Source organism: Anabrus simplex, chromosome 7, assembly GCF_040414725.1.
Source record: "Anabrus simplex isolate iqAnaSimp1 chromosome 7, ASM4041472v1, whole genome shotgun sequence".
NCBI classification, from domain to species: Eukaryota; Metazoa; Arthropoda; class Insecta; order Orthoptera; family Tettigoniidae; genus Anabrus; species Anabrus simplex.
The window spans coordinates 131,286,538-131,314,524 of NC_090271.1; the positions used below are offsets into that span (position 1 = coordinate 131,286,538).

Genomic DNA, 27,987 nt, shown 5'->3' on the forward strand with positions numbered 1-27,987 from the left:
GCATCATAATAACTGTTATTTAGACTTCGATTTTTGTAATCTCTGTATGACCGGGCGAGTTGGCCGTGCGCGTAGAGGCGCGCGCGCGGCTGTGAGCTTGCGTCCGGGAGACCGTGGGTTTGAGCCCCACTGTCGGCAGCCCTGAAGATGGTTTTCCGTGGTTTCCCATTTTCACACCAGGCAAATGCTGGGGCTGTACCTTAATTAAGGCTACGGCCGCTTCCTTCCAACTCCTAGGCCTTTCCTATCCCATCGTCGCCATAAGACCTATCTGTGTCGGTGCGAAGTAAAGCAACTAGAAAAAAAATCTCTGTATGAATACCTATTTGGAATATTAAAAGTAGATTGTCCTTCGAAGTATACTAAAATCCGCTTAGATATGGAGAAAATGTACATCAAGAAAGGGATATTTGGAACGAAATATCCAAAGGTGGTCTTCTGAGAAGAAAGAAAAAAAAAAGCGACGAAGTGAATACATTCCTTTTTTTTTCTTTGCTGGTGGTTTAATGTCGTAATAACACATCGAAGGGTTTCAGTGACGTAAAGATGGAAAAGGGCTGAAGATTGTTTTCCATTGCTCTCCATTTTCACACTAGGTAAATGCAGGGGCTGTACCTTAATTAACGCCATGGTCACTTCCTTCCCACTTCTAGGCCTTTCATATCCCATGGTCGTCATTTGATCTGTCTGTGTTGGTGCGACGTAAAGCAAAATTTAAAGGAATCTCCTAGTAATGTTTTACAACTTGCTTTACGTCACACCGACACAGATAGGTTTTATGGCGACGATGGAACAGGAAAGGGTTAGGAGTGGGAAGGAAGCGGGCGTGGCCTTAATTAAGGTACAACCATTTGCCTGGTTTGAAAATAGGAAACCACGGAAAACCATCTTCAGGGCTGCCGACAGTGCGGTTCGAATCCACTATCTCCCGAATACTGGAAGTGCGACTGCAGCTACCGGGCTCGGTGCCCCTACCATTTATGCAATTTTTCCTGCATGACTGAAGAGCAGGTGAGAGAGGATAGTTTGCAAATTTATTAGTTCATGACATTCTTGGTATTAACGACGATAGCCTACAATAACAGAAGAAAATATATTTTGAGTATTTTCCGCTTATAATTAAGAATTTCTAATACTTTTTAAATATAGTAGGCCTGCCGGACTTGATTAACAGATTCCTCCGCAGCTCGGGCACAAGCACAGCCTAAAGCGTGCCAAGATAATTAACTTTAACATGGGCCCTGTACCACATTCCTAACGAAATACAACGAATTATAGATACATAAAAAGCCACGAGTTAAGGGACACATTTTAAAAATAATGAGACACGCCCAAGACAACGAAAGAATGTCGTTAGAAAGGTAAAAATGTCAAGTTATTAGAAATTTCCTAGCACGGAAGAGTTAGAGAAAAATTCAAACGCCTAATGCTAAAACGAAGGTAATATAACAAGATTCTTTGCGTACCAGGCAACATATTAAAATAGTTATAATAATGTGCATGATGAAAGGAAGCCATAGGAAGCTCAATTCTATTACAGCAGTGTGAGATATCGCCATACATTACGACCTTCGGGTTGGGAGAGTTTCATACCAGAAAGTTCATGTGCGAATGTGAAAAGATCTTCCAGTCAGTCGACACAATTTATACTGTACAGGAACAGGTAAAACGTTATTTAACACTGAATCACATGTTTAGTGAAATTAAACAGACATTTTTCGTACTTCTAAAATCCTATCAAACTCGACTACAGGTAGTGTTTCATTAAGTGGAGCACAGAGAAAGATACATGTAATACACAATTATTATACATACTGTAAATTGTATTTACAGACTACAAGGCAACATTTAGCTTGTCTCTTTGACCCATACTGCTATGGTAAATTTAAAATTCTTAATTGCACCTGTAATATAGTATACGCAATACGTGTCACCAAAGGATGATAAAAAAAAAGGTCAAGATCTCAACTTCGTGTTTGTTAACATACAGAAAGCTCATGATGTGGTGCCTCGTAAACTACTCTGAAAATCGCCGAGTAAACAATAGCGTTGAATGTCTTCTTCCATGTCTAAGTCTTTCGTTCACATTAACGAAAACATTTTCATACTAGCTCTACTAACAAGGTAACACTCAAAAGCATGACTACTGAGCGAGTTGGTGGTGCGGTTAGGGTCAAGCAGCTATGAGCTTGTATTCGGGAGATGGCAGATTGGAATACCACTGTCTCGGCAGCTCTGAAGATTGTTTTTCCCGGTTCTCACATTTTCACCCCCAGCAAATGCTCAGGCTGAACCTTAAGTAAAGCCGTCCCCACTACCTTCCCAATTCTAGCTCTTTCCCATCCTTGCCTCGCCGAGAAACTTCGACGTGTTAGGGCGACGTTAAGCCACTAGTAAAAAAAAAGTACCGAGCTCGATAGCTGCAGTCGCTTAAGTGCGGCCAGTGTCCAGTAATCGGGAGATAGTGGGTTCGAACCCCACTGTTGGCAGCCCTGAAGATGGTTTTCCGTGGTTTCCCATTTTCACACCAGGCAAATGCTGGGCCTGTACCTTAATTAAAGTCACGGCCGCTTCCTTCCAATTCCTAGGCCTTTCCTATCCCATCGTCGTCATAAGACCTATCTGTGTCGGTGCGACGTAAAGTAAAAAAAAGTTTAAAAAAAAGTATAGCTTCAGACCAACTTGAAACGAGAATCAAATTAAATAACGCCAATCGAAAACACTCAAATACATTACTGATAAAACTTTTTTAAAGGTGCAATATTACTGAAGCATAGTCGCGAAAGGTCTGTTGAAGCTAGACAGCAACATTGCGAATGACATCTGCGAATTGAGAGCTCCATTACGGAGCGTGTGCCTCACACTTGCTCTAAGTGGTCTGATGAGGGATTAGCTAGAGATAACCAGGTTAAGTAGCTTTGACATGAAAATGAGCTGCGTGTGTATTTCTACGCGCGCGCGAGACTCACTCTGTACAAATGGGAGCGTGGAGACTCATCTTCAAGTATCAAGTATCAATATCAATTAGATCTGTGGATCTGTTAGAAGAACTTCATTGATTTGCCGATAAGCCAATACGGTGACTGTTTACACATTATTTAAAATTGATGATCATTAGAGCCCGGATTTTTATGCATTAATAGGTTAGAATGCAAACTTACTGAAGCGAGTAGCAAGTATAGTCTACCTTCACAACGTCTCTGCTATGGGGTTTATATAAACATTAGGGGTATGGCCCATCAGAACCCCTATAGTTTATGTTACTCTTGCTACAGTATGGAAGAGCGGGTGGCCGACACTTCCTACTAACCAAATTAGTTTGCAGTCTAACCTGTTACTGCATAAAAATCCGGGCTTTTCATTATAGAGAGTTATTCAGAGTTCATTCTTGAAGCACTTTTGTATAAACCACATATTGCTTGGCAATGTTATCTTTTCTGCTTCGACGTTCCCGCCCATTCCCCTGAAACCAATCATCCGAACCATGCCCGAACGGTAAATATCTGGAAACAAATGGCCCGAATTGAAATACTCAACGAATTTTCTCTGAATGAACAATAGGCCCGTTCATATTTACCGCAAGGGAGACGCGGAGAAGAATTTTAACTGTATGCGCTCATACCTATCGGAAGTGCGCCTCGTCATTTAGACACCTGATCGTCAAAACCTGTCTGACAGTTTTGTGTGTGTGAAGCATCTGCCCAGCCGATCAAAACTAATGGATCACATGTTAGCTCTTGCTATGTTGGTTGAAGATGCCGAAAATGAACAAAGGCAAAATCCAGGATTTTGAGTTCACGGCAGTCATTTATCTAGAAATTTAAAAGGTGAATTTTCTACATTGTTTCAATCGTTGTTACGCCCTGAAGATAAAATCCAACCGGGCGTGTTGGCCGTGTGGTTAGGGACACGCAGCTGTGAGCTTGTATCCGGGAGATAGTGGGTTCGAACCCCACTGCTATTCCAGTTTATTGCCATATACTGTAACTTATGACTTTGTCATATAAAAAGCGTACTTTTCAAATAATTGGATATGTTTTTCGCAATTCATTATTAACACAATCTAGTTCAGATGTCTCTCAGGAATGTGAATATCCGCAGAGGAAACAAACCCTATGTATGGCACGGACTCACCGCGATTGCGAAACACCTGAATACTTTTTGAACGTTACCGAAATTAAATTCCGGCGGGAGAAACCGAAGAAATATTCTCGGCAAGCAACTTCCTCTTCTTCGATCAGCGCGTTTCCCCTCCAGTAGATGTAAGTGTGAGCCACCACATATATTACACTGCGAAATAATATTTTCCTATCCTGGTGCCGCGTCTCTCTTCCGCTAGGTGTGAGCGGGCCTATTCCTGGAGGTTGGAAAACTCTGAAGAATACAATGATCCGAACTGACATTTTTTTTGCTAGTGGCTTTACGTCGCACCGGCACAGATAGGTCTTATGGCGACGATGTGATAGGAAAGGCCTAGGAGTTGGAAGGAAGCGGCTGTGGCTTTAATTAAGGTACAGCCCCAGCATTTGCCTGGTGTGAAAATGGGAAACCACGGAAAACCATCTCCTGGGCTGCCGACAGTGGGATTCGAACCACTATCTCCCGGATGCAAGCTCACAGCCGCGCGCCGCTAACCGCACGGTCAACTCGCCCGGTGACAATAAATTTATTCCGTTGCTACACATCCACACATTTAAAACACAGATGTTCAAATTATTAGTTCAGGGGGAGAGGAATAAAACTACTAATGCCACACTAATGGAAGTGCAGAAATATCAGGCCGATATCGAGTGTGCTTGATTGAAGAACTGAAGTTAAGGAAGAAAGAACGCGCGGCATCCAAAATGTTGGTAGCCACTCCAAGAAAGGATAAGACGACTAACGCTGGAATATGACCACTACAAAGAAATCAATAATAGACTGGACACCAGTCGCTGCATTAGGCCACAACTTTACACTCTAACTTGAATATTCAACATCACACTGATATCACCACCTAATTCATATCTGCAAAGTTGAGAAATTTGTCAATACATTCCTATGACTGTTTATTACTGTATAATAAAACATTAATTACGTAATTTTCTTTGTATTTCACACTTTTAGTTAACTTTCTAGGATATCAGTTTTCTGGAATTCGTCGTTTGAGGGAAACGATTTTCGGGGAAAGGTCAGAGAAATTAAAATTCGGATAAATATCCATTCAGGTGAATGACTTCGAACGTTTGCCTGGGGATCCTGCTTCGATGCCTCTTATTTCGAAATCAATAAATTACCCGTCTTAACCATCCTCTCCTAGATCTTTCTCTTCTCCTATTACAATTCACAGCCAAGGCATTAGTCTCCTACATTCACCTTAGAAACCCGCTCATTTCCAACATGTTCGAATCTATTTCCCATTACAAATACCCTCTTGGCATTGTTCCCATGTAATCATATTATCAATCTTTCTTGCCACTTCCAGCGTGAGTAGCACAGACAGTAGAGTGTTGGCTTTGTGAACTCACGCCGGTGGGTCGCATCTCAGCCCAGTCGGGTGGTATTTGAAGGTGCTCAGATACGCCAGACTCGTGACGGTAGATTTACTGGCATGTAAAATAATTCCTGCGGGGACAACATTCTGGGACCTCGACATTTCTGAAAACCATAAAAAAGTATTTCGTTGATCGAATAAGTGGCCACGCAGTTTGGGTCACGTAGCTATCAGCTTGCCTTCGGGAGATAGTGGATTCGAACCACACTGTCGGCAGTCCTGAAGATGGTTTTTCGTGGTTTCCCCATTTTCACACGAGGCAAATGCTGGGACTGAACCTTAATTAAGGCCAAGGTCGTTTCCTTCCCACTCCTAGGCCTTTCCTATCCCATCGTCGCCATAAGACCTTTGTCGGTGAGACGTAAAGTAAATTCTAAAAAAAAAGAAATGTATTCCGTTGGATGAAAAACTAATAATATTAACTTTGATATTCATTACCTCTAGTTAATAGCCGGCTTAGGCGTGCGGTTTGTTAGTGGTTGACACCCTGTTAACAAGATAATGGGTTCGATACCGACAGAGGTGTTTAAAAGTGAAGACTTCGCGTTGGTGACTTCCGACACGCCAAATGACCCCTTTAGAATAAAATTCTGATTTCCTGGGGTCAGTGACAAACCCCTTCGCAACATTACTGACAGTGGAAACAGATTTTCGAATGTCCCGTGTCTATTTTACCGAGCTTTTAACAGTAACTCTGTTGACACTGTTACAATTCTTTTAAAATAATTGCGTAACGACCGATGGAGCGAGAAATCGGTCCTTCAACTATGAGTACAGGTGATGATAAAGAATGCGACACAAGCGGCTGATATGAAAATAAGGGTGTACCGTCGATTATAGGCAATTATTGACCATAGATGATTGAATCGTCAGACACTGAGATTTTCTGTTTCACGATGAATCACCTGCCACAGTTTCTAAGAGAAACACAAATTTAGATAAAAGAGAACGGAGTAAGTGTACTCTGGTGGAATATGATAGAATTAACGTATCAATTAAAAAATAAAACCCTATGAAATTGTTCCTCAAGTAATCCTGTAATATAGGCCTAAGTACGACGAGAGAGAGCGAGACAGTGCCAGTACGGGAACTCATTAACATATCCTGAACATTGAAAATGAAGAGAATTCAACCTCACAGCCTTCATTAATATGCATTATTGACTACAGGGGAAGCAGTGGAATGTATTCATTGGCAAATGATGGCAAAGACGCTTGCAATAATGATAAAAACACATCATATAATCAATGGAAACTGTGGAGAAAGACTTGATTAATTTTACCTCTTTGTGCACATCATCACAGGTGATTGAGAACTGAAATGGTTGCAACAAAATGTTAAAAATGATGACGTGAAGGTTGTATGATATGCAGTCAGCATAGCCGTTTGAAACAAGAAAAAACTTCGAAGTTAAGCCTCTTCGAGTATGATCAGTACTTGGATAGGTGAACTGCGCACGCTTGCCCGGTGGAGCTGTGGAAAGGGATTGGCCGCCCTATTGTAAGTTAACTTTGCAATCAGTAATTTCATTGCTTAGTTGGCGCCACTCAGCAGGGTGTAACCGCCCGTTACTGTATAAGGCACAAGGCAATGCGAGACTAAATGACAAACGCGGAAATATGTGGTTACCATTATTGGACATAAACAAAAGATAGAAATATTCCTGTCAATTAAAGGCGTAACGAAAAGCGTAGGATCCTACACTTGGTGATGGAAGGGAAAATATACGGACATTAGGGACCTAGCCGACGAACAATTTGACGGCGTAAGAACCTCAGGGACTGGTACCAGAAGAGAAATTTTCCGTTTGGAAGTGTCCGGAGAAAACAACCTTTGATAGAGGAACAAGAAGAAACCATTTAATAAATGAATGTAGTTAAATTTTTTTAGAAAGGAATCGTATAAGGGAGAGAATTATACAACTGATAATTTTAAATATCAAATAGAAACCGACCATAAAATTACACAATTGTAGATGATGATATATATATATATCGTATGGCTTTACAAGTACACAAAAAAAATATCAAATGGAAATGTCCAAATTTGACAACCAGTCCAGAGCACTCGGAGTCACTTGATGTAGAAGCCTCAGATCACCATTAAATGCTCGAAGTGGGCACTCCTTAACGATGTGTTCCATTGTCTGCTCCTCCGCTCCACAGTCGCAGTCAGCAGACGAACGGAAACCCCATTTCTTCAACATGTAGCCACACCTCCCTTGACCCGTCCTAATTCGGTTCAGCTTCGACCAGGTTTGACGCGGCAGTTGGAATCCTTCAACCTTCTTTGTTGGATCTTGAACCAAGTGAGCGTTGTTGGGTGGATGTTCATGCCAACGCTGTCGCCACTCAGAGGTCATGTCGAAAGAGCTGATACTTTTAAAATCAGTCCAGGGTGGTTTGCGTGATTTCAGACGAGTTGTTGGCGGGTGTTGTAGGGCATCGTACAAGGGAGAGTTCTTATGAGAAGAGATCTTCTTGAGCAAGTTTACCCTAGCTGATGATGATGATGATGAATATTTAAAAAACGCTAATGAGTTACTGCCAGTACGCAAACTCTGAAATGTATCTTCTCAAAACTCCGAACATGACGTTCTCAAGAACATATAAATTTGTAAGAGGTAGGGCCTAATATGCTGAATTTATTGAAATTGAATTTACAGTGGAGAAGGATAAGGGGATTATGAAGAACACGACATATTAATTCAAATGTACTCAATGTAAAATAGAGAACAAATATGACGAAACAAATTTCTGGTAGCGGGAGTGAAATGACGTATGGCTTTTAGTGTCGGGAGTGTTCGAGGACATGTTCCGCTCGCCAGGTGCAGGTCTTTTGATTTGACGCTCGTGGGCGACCTGAGCGTTGCGATGAGGATGAAATGACGATGAACACGACACATACACCCAGTCCCTGTGCCGATGATAGTTAAAATTCCCGACCCTGCCGGGAATCTAACTCGAGACCCCTGTGACCAAAGGCCATCACGCTAACCGTTTAGCCTTTGAGCTCTGGTAGCGGAATACTTGAACGATGAAAGATCAATGTTTTTCGTCAGTTCAGGGCATGATCAACAGCATCGACAATATAAAACGAAAATTGAAAGACGAACGGTAGAAGAACAGAAATAGCCGAGTTTAATAATTCATAAATATCAGTGACAGTATGACTGATTATTGTACAATTTACTTTAAGGGACTTCCTGGCCGAGGCGTTAAGTGTGTGCTTGATACACACAAAAGGGGGTCCAAAAGATTAAAACGAGATTTCTTCTGAAGAGGCACATGGCTATGAGATTCATTCAGCCTACATCAAAAATGAGTAACAGTTTAATTCCTCGGAGCAAAGGCGACCAGTCAAATAGCTAAGCACTAAATCCCACTTAGTGATAAGGTTATGAATAGTGGAAGCATTTACCTTCCTCTCATCCATGGGCCTTCGTGACTTGTAGGCCTACAGAGATGACTTTATTTTGCTTACCGTTTTTTCAGAATTCACATTGTTGAACGAACGACTAAGATGGAGCAAATTACGATTTAATCAGATCTCATTTAAACTTTGTTTGTAGTGTCGTCTCATCATTAATCTTAATTAACACAAAATGAGAAGAGGTCAGAATAGGCTGGTGTTCTGGGATTGCTCTTCAGGATGGGTGCGGCATTAGTGCATGAGGAATATTTACTTTATAAGTTAAAGCTCCAACACTGGTCATTCGCACCGCGAAAATGGGAACGGCGGTTTCCATCAGTATGCATCCTCCACCCACCATATAAACCCTCCAGCATCCACGGGGATAGTTCTAGTATTACCATACTGATCTTCACATATTACAGAAACAAGAGAAATCTGTGAGGGGAAGGAGAAAGAAAAATATCGGCGCAGCAGAAAGCGAATACCAAGAGAAAATGCTATTATTCGAATTCACGGAATACGTTCTCACTCATGTTTTATTTCAAGAGTAGTTTATTTCAATCTGACCGGCCCCGTTATCCAGGGATAGCAAGCTTGCCTCTTACCCGGAGGCCTCGGGTTCGATTCCCGGCCAGTCAGGGATTTTTACCTGGGTCTGAGTGCTGATTTGAGGTCCACTCATCCTAAATGAGAAAAATTGAGGAGCTATCTGGCGGTGAGATAGCAACCCTAATCTAGAAAGCCAAGACTAACGGCCGAGAGTATTCGCCGCACTGACCTCGCGTCACCTCGTAATCTGCAGGCCTCCGGTCTGAGCAGCGGTCGCTTGATAGGCTAAGGTCCATCAGGGCTGCCGTTCGTCTTTCCATTCCATTCTTTCATTCTACTTGTTCATATATTTATTTCGTAAAATAGAAAGTCTACGATGACTACGTCTCTACGCTTTCGATAAAATATCAGACGAATATAATAATTTAGAAGTGCTTTCTGAAAACAACTTTGTAAAAAGGAACTAAAAAGGAACTAACCTTCAACATTTTAGAAATACGTTTAGTACATTGGTTCTAAACTTTAGCGTTCATGAAATATTCCCCATCCCCTTCCTCCTCCTCCCCCCTCCGCTCTCCGCGATTCCTTCTAATATAATTTCAAAATCCGGTACTTTTGAAGTTTTCCCGCATAAAAGTAAGCCTTTCTTCCTGACTAATGCTTTGGAACAATATTCTGTACATTTTCAAGCTCAAATGATATTCATCAAACCAATGGATACTGTCATTTCTTTGAATCATTCCACACAAAATACTACTGAATACATAATTTATATAAAAGTGATGGATACGAGAAATCACTGCGAAGGAAAAATTCGACACTTCACTAAGGCTATAGATTTCTAGCTCATATACTGCTAGCCTTTCTCATACTCTGACGCAAACTATTCTGGTCGACGAGCCGCTGAATAGTCAATGTACTTACTCCAGAAGGATCACCAGCACAAAAAGAAAAAATAAACTTCAGGGGGATTCTTCAGATTCATTGAGAAAACACAGCCTTCGCAGCTAAGCGCAATTTCAACCCGATATTTATTTGACCATTTTCCGAATACTTATAACTCAATGCGTACTCCAAAATATCTCTTTTACGATTATCAATGCAACAATTCAGATTTGTAGGAGATTCTGTCGTTCTTTAGAAGCTATAAACGGTTTATATTAATCTTTCGAAATCCTCGCTAGGAACAGTCCCACAGCAGTCTTCTAAAACATTGTGCCTTAATGACGACAGTCTACGTCTTACGCTTTCATCGAAGGAACACTCCGGCAATTGCTTTTTATTTTTGGTAAAATTTCAGAGATGTATCACAAAATGTAATTGTATAACATTATATACAACAATCCTTTTGTCTGAATTAGCTATTTTTTTTGCTAGTTGTTTTACGTCGCACCGACACAGATAGGTCTTACGGCGACGATGGGACAGGAAAGGGCTAGGAGTGGGATGGAAGCGGCCGTAGCCTTAATTAAGGTACAGCCCCAGCATTTGCCTGGTGTGAAAATGGGAAACCACGGAGAACCATTTTCAGGGCTGCCGGCAGTGGGGTTCGAACCTACTATCTCCCGAATACTGGATACTGGCCGCACTTAAGCGACTGCAGCTATCGAGCTCGGTGTCTGAATTAGCTACGTAAATGTTTGTGACAGAAAATTAATTTCGGAATTTACTGTGAGCATGGAATTTGACGTCAAAAAGACTGTAATTTTGTATTAATTAAAAATGTACTTAAATGCAAGAACAACCGAACGGAGTGGTCGTGCGTGTTTACGCGGTACGGCTATGGAAACAAGCTCTACATTCGGGAGACGAGTGGATTCGAACTTCACCGTAGGCTGTCCTGAGAATGTTTTTCTGTGGTTTCCCATTTTCACTCCTGGACAAATGCTGGGACAGATCCTGTTCATAAGCTACCGCGGATTCCTTCCACTTCAATCAACCCATCTTCATTAGCTCCTCAACTGAGGTTGATATGAATAAGGGCATTCGGCCGTAAAAATATGGCGTATAATTTCATCCCACCTTATCCCCGACCCCTTATCAGAAAACTGGACTATGGGGTAGACATACACCCATCATAGAACATTATTTTTAGAAATAGATTCAGAAAATTAGGACCTCTTGCTTTGTACTTCACTAATAAAATATGTTCCTTAATGTATAACTTGTATACGGATGTTCGATATAAAAGCCACCAAAAAGGAAACATTTAATGTAGGCAGACATGCCCACCAAGCGCTCTAAATGTTAGAAGAAAAACATAATCCTATGATACAACTTATTATGGATCGTGGTACCCACTAACGTATAATTATATTTGAGCTTCACTTTCATGGGTGCGTGTATTCTGAGAAATTACTGCAGATGTAGAAATAAATTTCAATCAGAATGAAACATTCTCAATGCGTCGATGAAGATTAGTGGCGCATATCGCAGATATCGGAGACAGCGACAACTTCAGTATTACCAAACGCATGCCTGGAAATTAAAACCACATTGCCCACAGACTATAAGGCCGTATGACCCTTCTTACGTTGTTTACGGCGTCACTAAAAGTCTTAGCTATTTTGGGAGAGTATAAAAAGAATATCTAAGTTCATACTTTCATAGGAGGAAGTACTTATACGGCTAAATATTTCAGCATTATTTGTTACGCAGAAACCAACTTACAAATGTAGAATTAAATATTTGGAATATCGCCGAAGAATTATTTACACGTCGGATAGTTCATTCGAGGTTTCGATGTACTCGACAGGGCTTTGCAGCAAGTAGTAGATCTCCCTAACCAGGCACATCAACGGTAGGTTTCACTGTGCTATTTTAATGAATCCACCGTTTGGTCAGAAGTGTGAACTTGATTGTTTTATGAACATTCGCGTCATTGTATTGTATTCCAAATATTTTCGTTACTACGGTCTTCTTCTTCCACTTTTCCCACAATATGAAGGGTCGCGGGTGCGAATTGTGTTGCACATGTGGATTTGGCCCTGTTTTACAGCTGGATTCCCTTCCTGACGCCAACCATGTATGGAGGGATGTACTAATTATTCCGTGTTTCTGGTCGTGTGCTGCCTGAATATGTAGAGGAGAGTTTTGGGAAAAACACGAGCAACCAGTCCCCAAGCCAGAAGAAGTAATTGCAGGCGATTAAAATCCCCGACTCGTCCGGGGATCGAACCCGGAATCCTCTGAACCGAAGGCCTCAACGCTGACCATACGGCCAAGGAGATTCTTGTCACTACAGTATTTGCTATTAATTATATTATGCTCTATTGACATCTGTACCTACCTATAGGAATTATGAAATGGAAAGCAAAGATTCTTATGTACTGCGTTATTTTAAGCCACGCAATTACGGTTTCATGTTTATTCTGAATCACATTATTAATTTTCCATCTTAGAAATTTTACACGCACAGGCTGAAATTCGAAGAGTAATCTGGTACAAAGTTCTTAGTTTAGCTTTTCATTCACAATTTAATAATCCTTCCTTCTCTCAAATAATATTTGCGGCTTGGGTGTTATCTTCCGTTACTGACCAGGTTCAGTTCACTTTACGATTAACTCGAATTTATAGCCCTATGATCACAGCAGATAAACCTTCCAATTATTTACTATTTATTATTAATTTATTTATTATGTCGACGATTTTCTAAATAATTTATCAACTGTATTCTTATCCTCAGATAGTACGTAATATTTCACGAAAAGTAATTTTAATACCTTGTTCACATTTTATTGATTAATCCACGGAAAACCATCTGTTATTTTACCTGCCAGCTCATATTGTCGTGGAGTGTAGATTACCTTCCGTTGAATGCAACTTCATTCCTAATTGTCATTTTCACTTCAGTAATGACGAAGCAATTTCACAAATTTGTAATCTTAAAACAAATTCTGTTTGCTACTTACGAAGGTTCGGTTTCATTACTAACTTTATTCATCCGCGATGTACTTGAGTATTACTGCTGAGTGACGATATTTTAAAACTACTTATATCAATTCCCTTGCCAATTATCCAACATAAAGCATTGCACAAAAAATGGAAAACAATATACTATAAAAATATCAGTGTGATATAATATTCGTATGTTCTATTGTTCTCTGTGTGCATTCTTCCAATCTACGAAATACATTATCGTATATCAATCTACGTTTACAGTTTGCTCGAACACTTTCATGAACTCTTATAGCTACCTGTATATTATTCTTATTTTTCTCGGTATATCTAAGCTTCGATTTCAATCAGCTGAACTTATCTTCAAATGGGGTCAGTTAATTCTCTACAATCCGGTTTTTTGGACTTATTGTCATCTTCATTAAATAACGTAAATCTAACTTTTCCTCTAAACTATTTTGCTACTACACTAGAATTATATCAGAAAAATTAAAATAGGTAGAAAAACGGCGTACTTCATTGATATTACTTTCTTAGGGAGGATGAACCAAAATGTTTAAAACAGGCCAGTGGACTTCGTTAGCTGCGAAGCATATCACTACCTATTTCTCAAGAAATTTGTGTGCGCATTATTTTCGGCGTTTGGGGTCCACAAAAGCACGTTGTTCTGTTGATTATTTCAGAACGGTAATAACAACGGAATCATGATAGCAGATACAATATTTCTATGAAATGACATCAATTATTTATGATCATACTGCTCACACTTTTAATTTTAAGGTATGTTTATACTATAATACCGAAAAAATTCATAACTAGGCTAACAACTCGGCAAATATATTTCCTTTTTATTATAATATACATGTAAACTATATTATATTCCGTTTAGGAACGTATATGACTGTCAGAATATTTGTGATTTCAATTTGTTCTACTTACTAAACATACATTTTGACTCGTCTCATGATAAATACACTCAATTTATCCTGAATATCATAAAAGTTTGACGATTTATCGTATGATTATATTTTATCTTCCCATTCCTGTCTTTCCTTATGCTGTAGGTGAGATATTAATAACAGTAGTAATAATAATAATATAATGAGCAGTATAGCTTCTGTTAGGGCGTAGAGCTAACCACTCTACTCCATCAAGTGCCGAGGTTACGGATAGTGGAAGCCTTTACCTTCCACCCCTCCTAGGGCCTTTATGGCCTGTACGGAGATGACTTTGCTTTGCTTTTTTATAAGCTTTGTTACGTCTGTGTTAACCAATTTACTTTACGCATGATTTAATGGAAGATTTCGGGACATTCGTCATGTAAATCATATTAGCTCGTATACTCTTCTTGCCGTGATAAAACAGTTCATATTTTTTAAATGTCAAATACGATGGAAATTAAAATTTAGCCTTTTTTCAGAGTTATTAGAACATAATAATGATTTAAACCACTCTAAAATTAAATTTCAATGCCTCTCTTCCTGCTAAAAGCTCTCGTGAAGTAGTGCTTGATCGTTGTCTATGAACAAACTCCTACATGAGGTAGAACTCAAATACTAGTGAAGAGCACTTCTTGCTTTTAAAATGTGATATAACCTCGCTTATTCATTGGCAACTTATATTTCCGCAATTTTTTTCCTATACTGTATATACATTTCCCCTGTCATCAACTCTTAAGTAAACTGAAGAGAGAGTGACCTCCCTATAAACACCCGCGTGGAAACAAATTAACATATCCGTTCAACAGTTCTAGTTTACCAACCTGTGGCAAAGGAAAGTTGGAATTGTTCATACAATGACCACTCCTATAAAGCTAAAAAGTACGCGCTGACAAAATCATTTAAGTGTTCTTTAAATTAGTTTAACTGACTCAATTGATCATATTCCAGGTGGAAAATAATAATAATAGCTCGTTAGCTGCAGTCGCTTAAGTGCGGCCAGTATACAATATTCGGGAGACAGTGGGTTCGAACCCCATTTTCGGTAGTCCTGAAGATGTTTTTCCGTGGTTTCCTATTTACCATCCAAATGCCGGGAACGTACCTTATATAAGGCCAAGACCACTTCCTTTCCTATCCCATCGTCGCCAAAAACCTATCTCTGTCGATGCAATGTAAGCATTTTGGAAAAAAACTGTAAAAATTAAAACTGTAAACATTACTATAAATATTACAGAAAAGGGCTCACTGGCTGGTCAGCGGACTGGTCTTCGGTTCAGAGGGCCTAGGATTGGATTCCTGGCCACATAGAAGATTTTAACTACTGTATATTTGGTTAATTCGCCCACTTCGGGGCTGAGTGTTTATGCTTGTATTAACGCATGCCTACACTTACATACAACATGAACACAAACCACCGCAGAAACACGCTGTAGTGAATACATCCCTCCTCACAGGGTCGGCGCCAGGAAAGGTATCCGACCGTAAAACTGAGTCAAATTCATATAAAAGTGCCGGCCCCAAGTAACTACAGAAAGGTCAGGAAGAAGAATAAACATTACGGAATAGAACATTCAGTAGCTGGAACGTCGAAATGGAGTCTAGCGAAACTTGCAAATGTTTAATATCGTTACATCTTACCATTTATTTTTAGTGTTTTAATGTCGCAGGTTCAAGGCAATCTTAATATAAACAGGATAGTCGAAGTCTGACCAGAAACGTCTTTATTCTAATGCAAGGGAATATCCTAGATTTACTTTTCACGTTTCGATTTTGTAAGACACCACCTAAATTTAACCTATCTCGGTATTAGTCCTGAAACGTTCGTTTAAAACACACTGATACAAATCGAAGTCTTTGAAGGTAATATTAGTACAGCGATATTTTTAGACCTGAAGTGCAGAAGGATATGCCTGTTCTACGAGACAGAATCCGTGACAATATTTACTATTCGCAATTATCGTTTCAAAACGTTGGGATCGCTGATGTTAGTCATGCCCTTATTGAAAAACATACCAATTTTATATGATCGACGACTTCGACGGTTAAGCTCGTAAAATAACAATCATCATTATCATCTTTCACTCAAAAATGAATAAACCACATTCGAGAATAACGAGATATGGAGAAGGCAATAGTATGCAGATAAAATAAAACTACACGACAGAACTAGTCTAAACACCTCGGAATCACCACTTCCAGTACTATTAACTACGTACACGGAAAACACCCCCAGTTACACAGCACGCTCATAAGAGAACACTTGTTGCGGTCTGTAGAATAGAACCGAAAACTGCATTCGTTTCAATATCGTAGAATTATTCCAATAATACCATGTTTATTGGGCACCTTAATAATAGATATCATACGAGATAAGAAATAGGCTACCTTTCAACGGAAGTAAATTTATAATTCCAGGCACCGATATCAACACTTTCAATATCCGCAAGATGTTCGCGAACGATGCACACTTGATGGCTTGCCGCATTTTTCCATTCGATTCCAACGTAAACTCGTATAATTAATATTTGATAAATTTAAAAGAAAACGTTCAACACACATTGCACGCAAGAAACACTGCACAACTGTGGTTTCACAATTATTTTTTGAAAACACATTATTTTGTTACGATAAGTCGAAGACGAATAAGGACGATTTCACAGGGAGAGGAAAATTCTACAGGAGAAACGACGAGGAAAAAAAGAATCGATAAAACACTTTTCATAGCACTTTCAAGAACGATTCACTAAAACACAAATATTCACTTATAGAGACGAGTAATCTCCTTAAAACTTGCGCACTTGGAAATACAGGAAACGGGGTAGTAATACTAGAATAATAAATTTTTAAAGGGGGTACAAACCCTTGCTCTGACTATTAATCCACTGGTGTATATCCTCATCACAATCCTGGGAATCAATTTTGTATAGAGTATTTACACTGAGCACTTAATCCACACAACTTGTTTTTTTCCGTAACACCACTTCACTGACACCCACTCTGGAACATCCGTACTGGTCCGCAGCTGCAGCCCAACTAACACGCTCTCCTCTCACTGGATTGTTCCTGTAATGTGCGTGACGTCAAATGACCTTGATCATTGCTTCTTCTGTTGCTGCTGCTTCTCCTTCTCCGCTGTTCTCCCCTCCCTCATACCGGTTTCTCCGCGTCTCGGTAACATGTCAGGCAATCCAGTTTCTACCCCACCACCTGACCTCTTCGGATTGAAATAAAAACCCTTGGCGTTCACCGAACGGCACTTAACAGCATTTCTTGTAGGATAATTAACATAGGGAACATAAAACGAAATAAAAATGCGCATTTAATGGCGACTTGCACTGAGGGAGAATTTGTTGTAGCAGGTGACACGTTTCTGATGAAGGCATCTTCTTACTGAAGTCTTACGACTGACCAGTGAACTCGATATCAGTGAAGCTCTATCGCGTAGCCCTGGCACACGTCCTGGCCGGTGGTCTCGTCTGTTAACTCAACTATTTTAGTCTATAGAAGATTTTATAATCAGTCACATTCTACAACAGGTTACTAAATTGGATACACACTTTGTATAAATTCTTTTTTAGATATACATACATAAAAGGTATAAGGAGTTCATTCTTAAAAAAATACGATCATCAAGGTATAATATAATATAATATAATATAATATAATATAATATAATATAATATAATATAATATAATATAATATAATTTAATATAATATAATATAATATAATATAATATAATTTTCATAGAAGAAATTGAAGGTGGTTTCTGATAAGCCTCTTCTAGAATTTAGAGAATAATTTTAAATTATCTTAAAACATTGCATTCTTATGTTTTGTGAAAATAACCTATTCGCTTACAATGGCGGATACAATCGCTTTGATTATTTAAAACGGAAATGCAACTATCGGGTTTCTAATTCGCACACCTCCGTTTTAATGCTTTTTCAAGATTTTGGAGATAAAACAATAATAAATTGTTATTTATTGATTTATTTTATACTTTATGGCCAACATACGACCACCCCAGTTAATTATACGAAGAAAATTTTGGTTTTCTATGATTGCGATATTTCTTCATTAATAATAATAATAATAATAATAATAATAATAATAATAATAATAATTATTATTATTATTATTATAATTCTACTCTCAGTCCCAATTTCTGATACGGGGTCGAGGATGAGGTAAGATGAAATTATATGGCATGTTTATACGGCCGGATGGCCTTCCTGACGCCAACATCATTTAAGGAGGTAATGAAGATGAAATGAATGATGGTGAACGATATTAGATCATGAGGGTGAAGGAATCGGTTGTGGCCTATGAAGAGGAACTGTCGCGGAAATATGCCTGGAAGTGAGTATAGGACAGCCGACGATGGAGTTCGAACCCACTCTGCCTCCTTGACTCAATAGCTGTTGCGCGTTAACACGCGCGGCCACTCCTTCCTTTCGATGATAATAATAATAATAATAATAATAATAATAATAATAATAATAATAATAATAATACAAACAGTAGTAAGAACAAATAATCATAAAATTACTCTTTAATGGTGGAGAAGACGTCGGTTCAGGAACGGCTGATAACGCATTGAGCAGTCGTGGGAATTCTATTCGCAAGACAAAAAAAAGCGTTAATACTAAGACCAGTTTAAAGTAGGAATGTAAAATGTACATCTTTTTTTTTTTGCTATGGGCTTTACGTCGCACCGACACAGATAGGTCTTATGGCGACGATGGGATAGGAAAGGCCTAGGAGTTGGAAGGAAGCGGCCGTGGCCTTAATTAAGGTACAGCCCCAGCATTTGCCTGGTGTGAAAATGGGAAACCACGGAAAACCATTTTCAGGGCTGCCGATAGTGGGATTCGAACCTACTATCTCCCGGATGCCAGCTCACAGCCGCGCGCCTCTACACGCACGGGCAACTCGCCCGGTAAAATGTACATCTAATGCCGTTAGTTACAATATTAGGACTTAAATTATAAATAACTGAACTCAACGCCACTTAAGCAAGCGTAGTAATCGTGTGTCAATAGGTTAAATCTAAGAGAATCAGACAGTGAAGTGAATTCGAAGAATGCATCTTTAAGCCGCTAAGAGTTACAGCCGGGGTGAGTGGAGCAGACGGTTGATGTGCTGGTCTTCTGTCCCTAACTTGGCAGGTTCGAGCTTGGCTCAGTCCGGTGATATTTGCAGGTGCTCATATACGCCAGCCTTTTGTCAGTAGATTTACTGGCACGCAAAAGAACTCCTGCGGAACTAAATTCCAAAACCTGGGCGTCTCGAAAAACATTATTATTCGAAAAGTTACAGACACTGAGCATGTTGGCTACGTGATATGGGTCGTGCATGGGAGAGATGGTAGGTTGGAAACTCTCTGCTGGCAGCCCTAAATATATTTTCCATGGTTTTCGGGACTAAACCTCAATTGAGGCGATGATCGCTTTCTTTGCAGTCCATCCGTCGTTCATCCGTATCCGTTTATTAACATTATATGACTGGCTATTTCTTGATAGATGCAGCATTTCTGCACCTGTGTAGCTTCTGCCTAAATCTTAGTCTCGTTCAACAGCTGAGGCAGTATCGTAGTTGCTGATGTATGTGTGGTGCTGGCTAATGGCATTTGGAGCTCAATTAGTGCAGCTAAATCTTGTGAAAAGTATTCCACGAAGGGTCAGTTTTGCTGAAATAGCATTTTCTGGCCCAGTGAGGAAAGCAATGGCAAACTACCTTATTCCTCGTCATGCCTGATACGCTTCATTATGATACAGACATGGGCTTTTGTGGTTTCTTAAAACCATATAACCTTAGGATCTGGCCTTTGGGCTGGCAGACAAACCGACATAATATGTATATGTTGTTAATACATATTATGGGCTCGGTTAACAATGGTCATTGGTTGCTGTGCCTCAGAAGATGTCTGATAACCTTTATTATTACGATTTCTGTGCTAATTCGTGTCTTGGATTGGGTTGGAGACTGCTCCACGGGATACTATCTTAGAAAATCATGGAATAAGTATAGAATCAATTGTAGGATATATCTACTCCTATACAGCGGCTGTAAGATATTGGATCTCTAAACAATGAAGATATCAGTCTTCCATACAGCCTCTGTTTTCGGTACTGCCAGAGATTTTTCAAGGTTTATGGACACAGCTCAATAACCCCTTCAAGTAGGAAGTTCCTGTATTAAGGTGTTTGTAATTTAAGTTTGTTTTGCCGCACACGGTAATAATAATAATAATAATAATAATAATAATAATAATAATAATAATAATAATAATAATAATAATAATAATAGTAATAATAATAATATGTAATATGTACATACCATTCTTTAGTAATGGTTAAAATCCTTAGTAGACTTCTGTGCACTCACTTACTTACTTACTTACTTCCAACGCAGTATGCCTAGCGCAGTGAGACGATCTTTTTCATCACATACTAATCAGGAAACTGCGCCCTTTGATTTGTGCAGAAGACGCCTCCTACAGTGATATAGAATATTTGAATAACGGTACGAAATGCCTTCAGATATCCAACTTCAGTGTCGAAGGGTTACGTGAAGTTCCATTTTACACGTAACAAAATATTTTTCATTCTTTTTCTTCTAGGTAATATACCCTAGACGTTTATAATTCAAATATCATGATTCACTGATGGAATCCTGGGGTCAAACGCTTAGCAAAGTGAAGTCATATTATTCACAATGTTAGTCCAAGTCTAGAAACAGAAAAATATATGCTATCTCTTTATAAACATTTTTAAAATGCAATATTTTTATGTCGCAACGGCACAGATACTGTAGGTCTTATGGCGACGATGGAGTAGGAAAGAGATAGGAGTGGGAAAGAAGTGGTTGTAGCCCTAAGTAAGATGAAGCCCGAGAATTTGCCTGGTGTGAAAATGGGAAACCACGGAAAACCATCCTCAGAGCTGCCGACAGTGGGGTTCGAACCCATTATCTCCCGATGAAAGCTCGCATCTGCGTGACCCTAACCACAAGGCCAACTCTCTCGGTGATGTCTCTTTCAAGGAATAATACATTTCAGAGTTGAAATGTGTGATTATATTCACGTGAATTTGTAGAGAAGAGTGGGGAGCTTTAAACTGGGAGAATAATATATAAGATGTCTTAATAAACAGCTAACTGAAATGTTATCAATCACAGTCACTCGTATCGTGGGGGTTACCTTTCCAGAACCTTATTTACGACAGTGTTATTGGAAAGTTACGGAGATTCTTTAGGAAAACTTCATTCCTCGTCTTTCACTAGAAGTCAAGACTTTACCCTGTTAAGTGATTCTTCACTTTTGTCCAGTATTAAGAAGAATTTTTGAAGATTCGACGTGCTGACCACACGACACCTCGTCATCTGGAGGCTTTCGGGCTGAGTGGCGGACGCTTGGTAGGCTAAGTCCCTTCGGGGCTGTTGTACCACGGGTGTTAGTTTTCTTCTTATGGAGACTTAGTTTACAAGATCCTAATTTTGCGAGTCCTAAAGATCAGACTTAAATGTTATTTATTGAGCGAGAAGAGTGCACGGTAAAGTGTCACGTATTTGTAAAGTTATTTGCGAGAGAAGATGGGTCCGAACCCCATATTCGGAGCAAAACTAACCTCATTATGCTACAGTGTTGATGGACCTTGCTCTACCAAGGGGCCGCTACTCATTCCGAGCTGCTGATTACGAGGGGTGACGCGTGTTAGCGCGAAGAATCCTCTCAGCCGTTATTCTTGGCTTTCTAGACCGAGGCCGTCATCTCACTGTCAGGCAGCTCCTCAATGGCAGAGTCGACTTCCAATCAGTCTTCATATCCAAAAAAGGTCCATCATCTGGCAAGATATCGAAGCAGGGACCTAATGGTAAGAGACAAGCTCGCTAGCCCTAGACTGCGAAGCCGGTCAACGTGGAAAGCCGGTTTATCTTCTTTTCTATTCGTCACACCAACGAAGAAAAACTTGGCATGAATATCGGGGGGAGGGTTGGGAATTGGTATAAAGCCGCAATGTCTGTCTGTCTGTTAGGTCATCAGCCCAGAGGCTGGTTGGATCCTCAAATAGCACCACCAAAGGCTATGCAGTTGTAGGAAAACTGTAAAAACCAATGGCAGAGCCAAATGAGGCATACTAGGCAAGATGAGGAGTGAGGTAGTTTGCCATTGCTTTCCTCACTGGACCAGAAGGTGCAGCACGCCTGATCCTATGAGCAACACCTTTCATAACACTCAGACACCAGTTGTGCTCGAAATGTCATTACTCAGCACCACCCATACCCCAGCAGCTTCCATATTGTCACAGCCATGGATGAGACTGGGACTTCGGTGGAAGCTACACTTTGCTCTGGCCTGTGCCAAGAGACGGATACAAAAAAAGCCGCAATATGTAATAATTAATGTAATATCTGTAAGATATGTGAAATCTCTGCCTGATATACTGTAAATATTTGTATAACATATTTAAAATAATAATCATCACGTATGGTAGAAGATGGCATACCGTATTCAATAATGTTACTAGATGGATGTAGAAAGGGGAAGTAAATAAAATTGCAGTTAAGCTGCCAAAGATTTATATTAATTTAGTAAATAATTATTTTACTTCCTGCCGCTGAAATGCCTTTGTAAAGATCAGGTCTAAACGCCGTGATGTGGACTGTGTATGCAATCCGCTCACTCAAGCAGAGACGCGGGTAGAAGGAACATCAGGCGAAGTCCATACGATCGCGCTAACTCCTGGGAGCTGGCAAACTTGATGCAACCATTTGATATGGAAACTACCGTCATTTGGATACAATCCTTTCAGGTATAATAAACTTGATATGGTGACTGCTTTGATGGATTAGTGGTGGAGTAGGTAAAACACCATCCTCATTGATGGGCAGGTCGCCTATTCTGTGTCAACTCGAATGATCTGCATCAGGCCTCTTCTGCATCCGCACGCTATTATAATAATTGTAGTGTGTTAGTCTCCTGATCCTAAGTTCACGGGTTCGACTATGGATGAGGTGTTGTTGTTTGAGTCATTAGTTCATAAACTGGTTTGATGCAGCTATGCCACCCTATGCTGTGCTAACCTTTTCATTTCTACATAACTGCTGCACCCTACATCTGCTCTAATCTGCTTGTCATATTCATACCTTGGTCTACCTTTACCGTTCTTATCCTCTACACTTTCCTCAAAAACAACTGCTCAAGTCCTGGGTGTCTTAAGATGTGTGCTGTCAGTCTATCTCTTCTTCTCGTCAAATTTAGCCACAACGATCTCCACTCTCCAATTCGATTCAGTATCCCTTAATTCGTGATTCGATACATCCATCTCACCTTCAGCATCCTTTGTAACACCACATTTCAAAAGCTTCTACTCTCTTTCTTTCTGAGCGAGTTATCGTCCATGTTTCACTTCCATACATTGCCACGCTCCAAACAAAAGTCTTCAAAAACATTTTTCAAATTCCTATATCAATATTCGAAGTGAGCGAATTTCTTTCCTTAAGAAAGGCCTTCATTGCTTGTGCTAGCGTGCGTTTTATATCCTCATTACTTCTGCCATTGTCAGTTATTTTACTGCCCAAGTAATCATGGACGAGATAATTCATTTAATTCATAGAAAGGAACCGTGCGGTAGAAATCCGATTTCGTTGCACGAAAGCAGCACAATTACAACGTCAAAATTGATAGGCAAGCTACCTGGAAGGCACCACTTCAGATAGTCTGTAATTCGGTAGCTAAGGCCATAGAATAATAATAATAATAATAATAATAATAATAATAATAATAATAATAATAATAATAATAATAATAATAATAATAATAATAATAATATTGTTATATAACGACTTTCTTTGTCAGTGAACTAAATGAATGAAAAAATGAAATTAATATTTTTATTTTTCATAATTGGGCCCAATTGCACATTCATGTTTATGTAAATGTTTATGGTTGCGAAAGAAGAGTTTTAGGATTACGCCAAGCGCTCTAGTTTGTAATAAGAGAACACAAGAGAAGAAAAACCTTCACGCAAACACTCAGTATATTGAACAAGCTCAAGCCATTTATAGAATCTACAGTCAGAAGGCATGAGTGTTGCTGCCCTTAATTGTCTCCGGTTGTACCCGTGGAAAGATACTAAAATAGTGTTTTCGTTCGTAATCAAGGGAACTACCTCAGTGCCCTGTAACTTGCTACCATGAAGACCTATTTCTATCAACACCTATCGCTCCAGAATTTACCCATTTACGCTCAAATATGATATAATATGTATGCTCATGTATTAGGATGTTCCCGTTTATCTTATTTGTGACGTTTCTGACAGTAATAATAATAATAATAATAATAATAATAATAATAATAATAATAATAATAATAATATATTTAATGTGTAAAAGTTAGTTACGAGATTATTTAAAGTATTAATGTTATTAGAACAGTTATGTACTGTATATAAGAAACAGAACCTGTAAATATATAAACAACTTAACGAGTGAATAATTACTATTAATACTACTACTGTCTATTCAAGGCTTTGGAGCTGAGGGACCTTTATTTCAGTACGGTATTTCCTTTAACGTCAGATAAAACTTTAGTTTAACCATACATAGTGTCGAAAGTTCAGACCTCTTCACTTTCTACTCTGATTATTGTTAAGAGAAGATGGTTGGCTAGTTATACTTCCTCTTAAAATAGTAACCACCACCACCACCACCACCACCACCACCACCACCACCACCACCACCATCACCATCATAGCTTCTTTGAAGCTGAGTTTCATCCAGATACGATCCCCATTTTACCCGCCAGCGGACGAGTATCGCTGTGGCAGCTTGCCATGGCTTGAATGATGCTGATGCATAATTATAAAATAAAGACCCTGTAGGCTATGTCAAACGTGTAACGGTAGCCAGTTACAACATTACCCGGAATTTTACGCAACGGCCAGTAGAAGACAGATTGATTCCACCTTCAACCTGTGCAGTAAATTTGTACTGCGGGTTGTCTAAACATAAAGTTAGATTCATGCGATCTCTTAATGACTAGTGTTGACAAAAGAAATTACAATCTCCAAATAACGATCCTTTCTACAAATACTAAATGAGAACCTTAATACTAGGTTTTATATTTTGCTTCGTTATCTCTATTAATAATATAACGAGAGAAAGTTAACTACTTTGTTTGTTAATCTGGAGAAACACTCAACCTATTTCAGTAATGTTCAAAACGCCTAAGGAAATGAATGTCTGAGGAGGCCTAACGTGTTAGGAATACAAGTAATGATCCAAGAATTGACGCGCTAATTGATGTAGAGGCCGAGGAGAAAGATGAGACGTGAAAGAGGAACAGAGGGAACTGTGTTATGTTTGAACTGTTTGCTATTGTTGCCATCAAAGTTCAAATCCTGTTTGAAATGTCGTATGGCTTTTTTAGTGCCGGAATATCGCAGGACGGGTTCGGCTCGCCAAGGTGCAGGTCTTTCTATTTGACTCCCGTAGGCGACCTGCGCGTCGTGATGAGGATAAAATGATGATGATGACAACAGCCCCCGTACCGTAGGAATTAACCAATTAAGGTTAAAATCCCCGACCCAGCCTGGAATCGAACCCGGGACCCTCTAAACCGAAGGCCAGTACGCTGACCGCTCAGCCAACGAGTCGGACTTCAAATTCTGTTTACAATTCTTAATTCAATGCAAGCGGAGTTGCTGGTTCAGCTAGTTATTAATATTTTGAGAAGAAATTATTCACAGTATCATTTATCACCATCGTTATATTGAAATGGTGGAGTTAAGAGAATTAAAATTTCTGACGAAATTAGTGAAAAATATGTATACCGGTATATCAAAATTTAATGCTATAATTAAAAATTAATGTAATAATGATAATAATAATTATACGTCCCGCTAATTACTTTTACGGTTTTTGGGGACTCTGAGATGCCGATATTTTGTCCCACAGGAGATCTTTAAACACGAGACTGACGTATTTGAGTAATTTCAAATACAGCCGGACTGAGCCAGGATCGAATCAATCAAGTTAGGCTCAGAAGGCCAGTGATCTACCGTCTGAGCTACTCAGTCCCATTTATAATATTAAAACAGCAAGGGAAGTTTCTCTTTTATCTTGTTGTCTTACTTCTAAAGGTTTCCGGTTAACTCAGTACTTGTAAAAGTGAACAGAAGAAGAGTTTATTCCTTCGGAGGGTTCCGTACATGGGTAAATAATGTTCAGGTAGTGATGTTGGACCCAGCACTCTGATATTCTCTATCGATTGCTGAGATAGTGTAGGACTACCCCTTTGACACCACATCACCCGTGACAATCTGATTAGAAGTAATATTTTCTTCACCAGCCATACGAAATGGTCGCATTTAAAGAGACTTAAATGTCACCAACATAGGCCGGAAACGAACTCAGTTCTGGGGAACATAAGGAGACCGACTAACTGACTGAGCCACTGAAGTCGGCTGTTTGTTTACCCAGTATATATTTTTCAGCCAGGCTGAGGGGCACTTTCTGAGCGCAAGTTAGCAGGTTAAATCGTGGCTTTATTTATTTATTTAACTCGCTTAGTGGTCATGATAGTTCAGGAGTGAAGTCTATAAATGGTCTGACATAGTGGTTTAGGCGGTTAGAGTCCCGTTGATCGAAAACATTTTCTCCATCAGAATGTTGGTCGGCTTGGTAGGGGAGGTAGTGGTATACAATTTCTAATCACTACATTGCGTGCCAAAAGCCTGGATTATATTCCGAACATTTCCGCACGGCTCATATGGAGTGAGGGCATATGACGCTGTTGATGGTGATTCGTCCGTAGGATGACGACGTAAAGCCATGAGCAAACCTCTTGGTGCTCTTCGGCAGGAGTAAGCTATGTGCCGGCACCGGTTTCACACTCTCCCTTCCTACTATCATATATCATGCCATTCATTTCATCTCAATAACTCCTCAGATGAGAATGACGTCAGAAAGGGCATCCGGTCGTAAACCTCGCTGTGAAGATTCATCTTATTTCAAATCCTACTTCGTACCTCGTACGGAAACGGGACAAGAGTTGGACGTACGTACGTACATTTATTTATTTATTTATTTATTTATTTATTTATTTATTTATTTATTTATTTATTTATTTATTTACTGTGTTTTAGGCAGGTACAAAAGTGATACACATTAAATAAAAAGGAACAACAAATTAAAATAATATTAACACTAATGGAAGTCCTTGTAAAAGTAAGAAAGTAAAAATAAAGTTTAATATAAACTAAGAATAAACTTTTCTTCAGTCGCATAATATCGACAACAATATTACATATATTCAATTATATGCGCATATAATTTAACGAAGTATTTACCAACAATATTGAACCTTAAGATACTACCGAATTAAGCCTGTATTGTTACTCAATTGTAAATGTTGATGGTGTTAATATTGTCAGCGATGATATGATGATGTTGGTAATGATGATGAAGTAGATGATATCAATAGAAACAAGGAAGAGCTTAAAAATAAGACAACAGAGGGATATTTTAATTTAGAATAAACATAAATTAATTATTGTTTACATTATCTTGCAATGCAAGATAATATAGCTGCAAACATATCCATACTGTACTCATTGCTTATATTTATTAAATATTTTCGTTGAATTTG

General features: G+C 39.3%; 1 protein-coding gene across 2 annotated transcripts in view; it reads right to left on the bottom strand.

The window, feature by feature from the left end:
* LOC136877357 (irregular chiasm C-roughest protein) overlaps positions 1 to 27,987 on the bottom strand; it is a 361,637-nt gene that overhangs the window by 255,201 nt on the left and 78,449 nt on the right. Inside the window, exon 1 of one of the 2 annotated variants that reach the window (XM_067151331.2) lies at positions 17,195 to 17,345. The exons of the other annotated variant lie outside the window; for it this stretch is intronic. The gene's annotated coding sequence lies outside the window, so the exon portion shown is untranslated. Of the gene's footprint in view, positions 1 to 17,194; positions 17,346 to 27,987 lie in introns of those variants that run through there. 2 annotated transcript variants of the gene reach the window in all.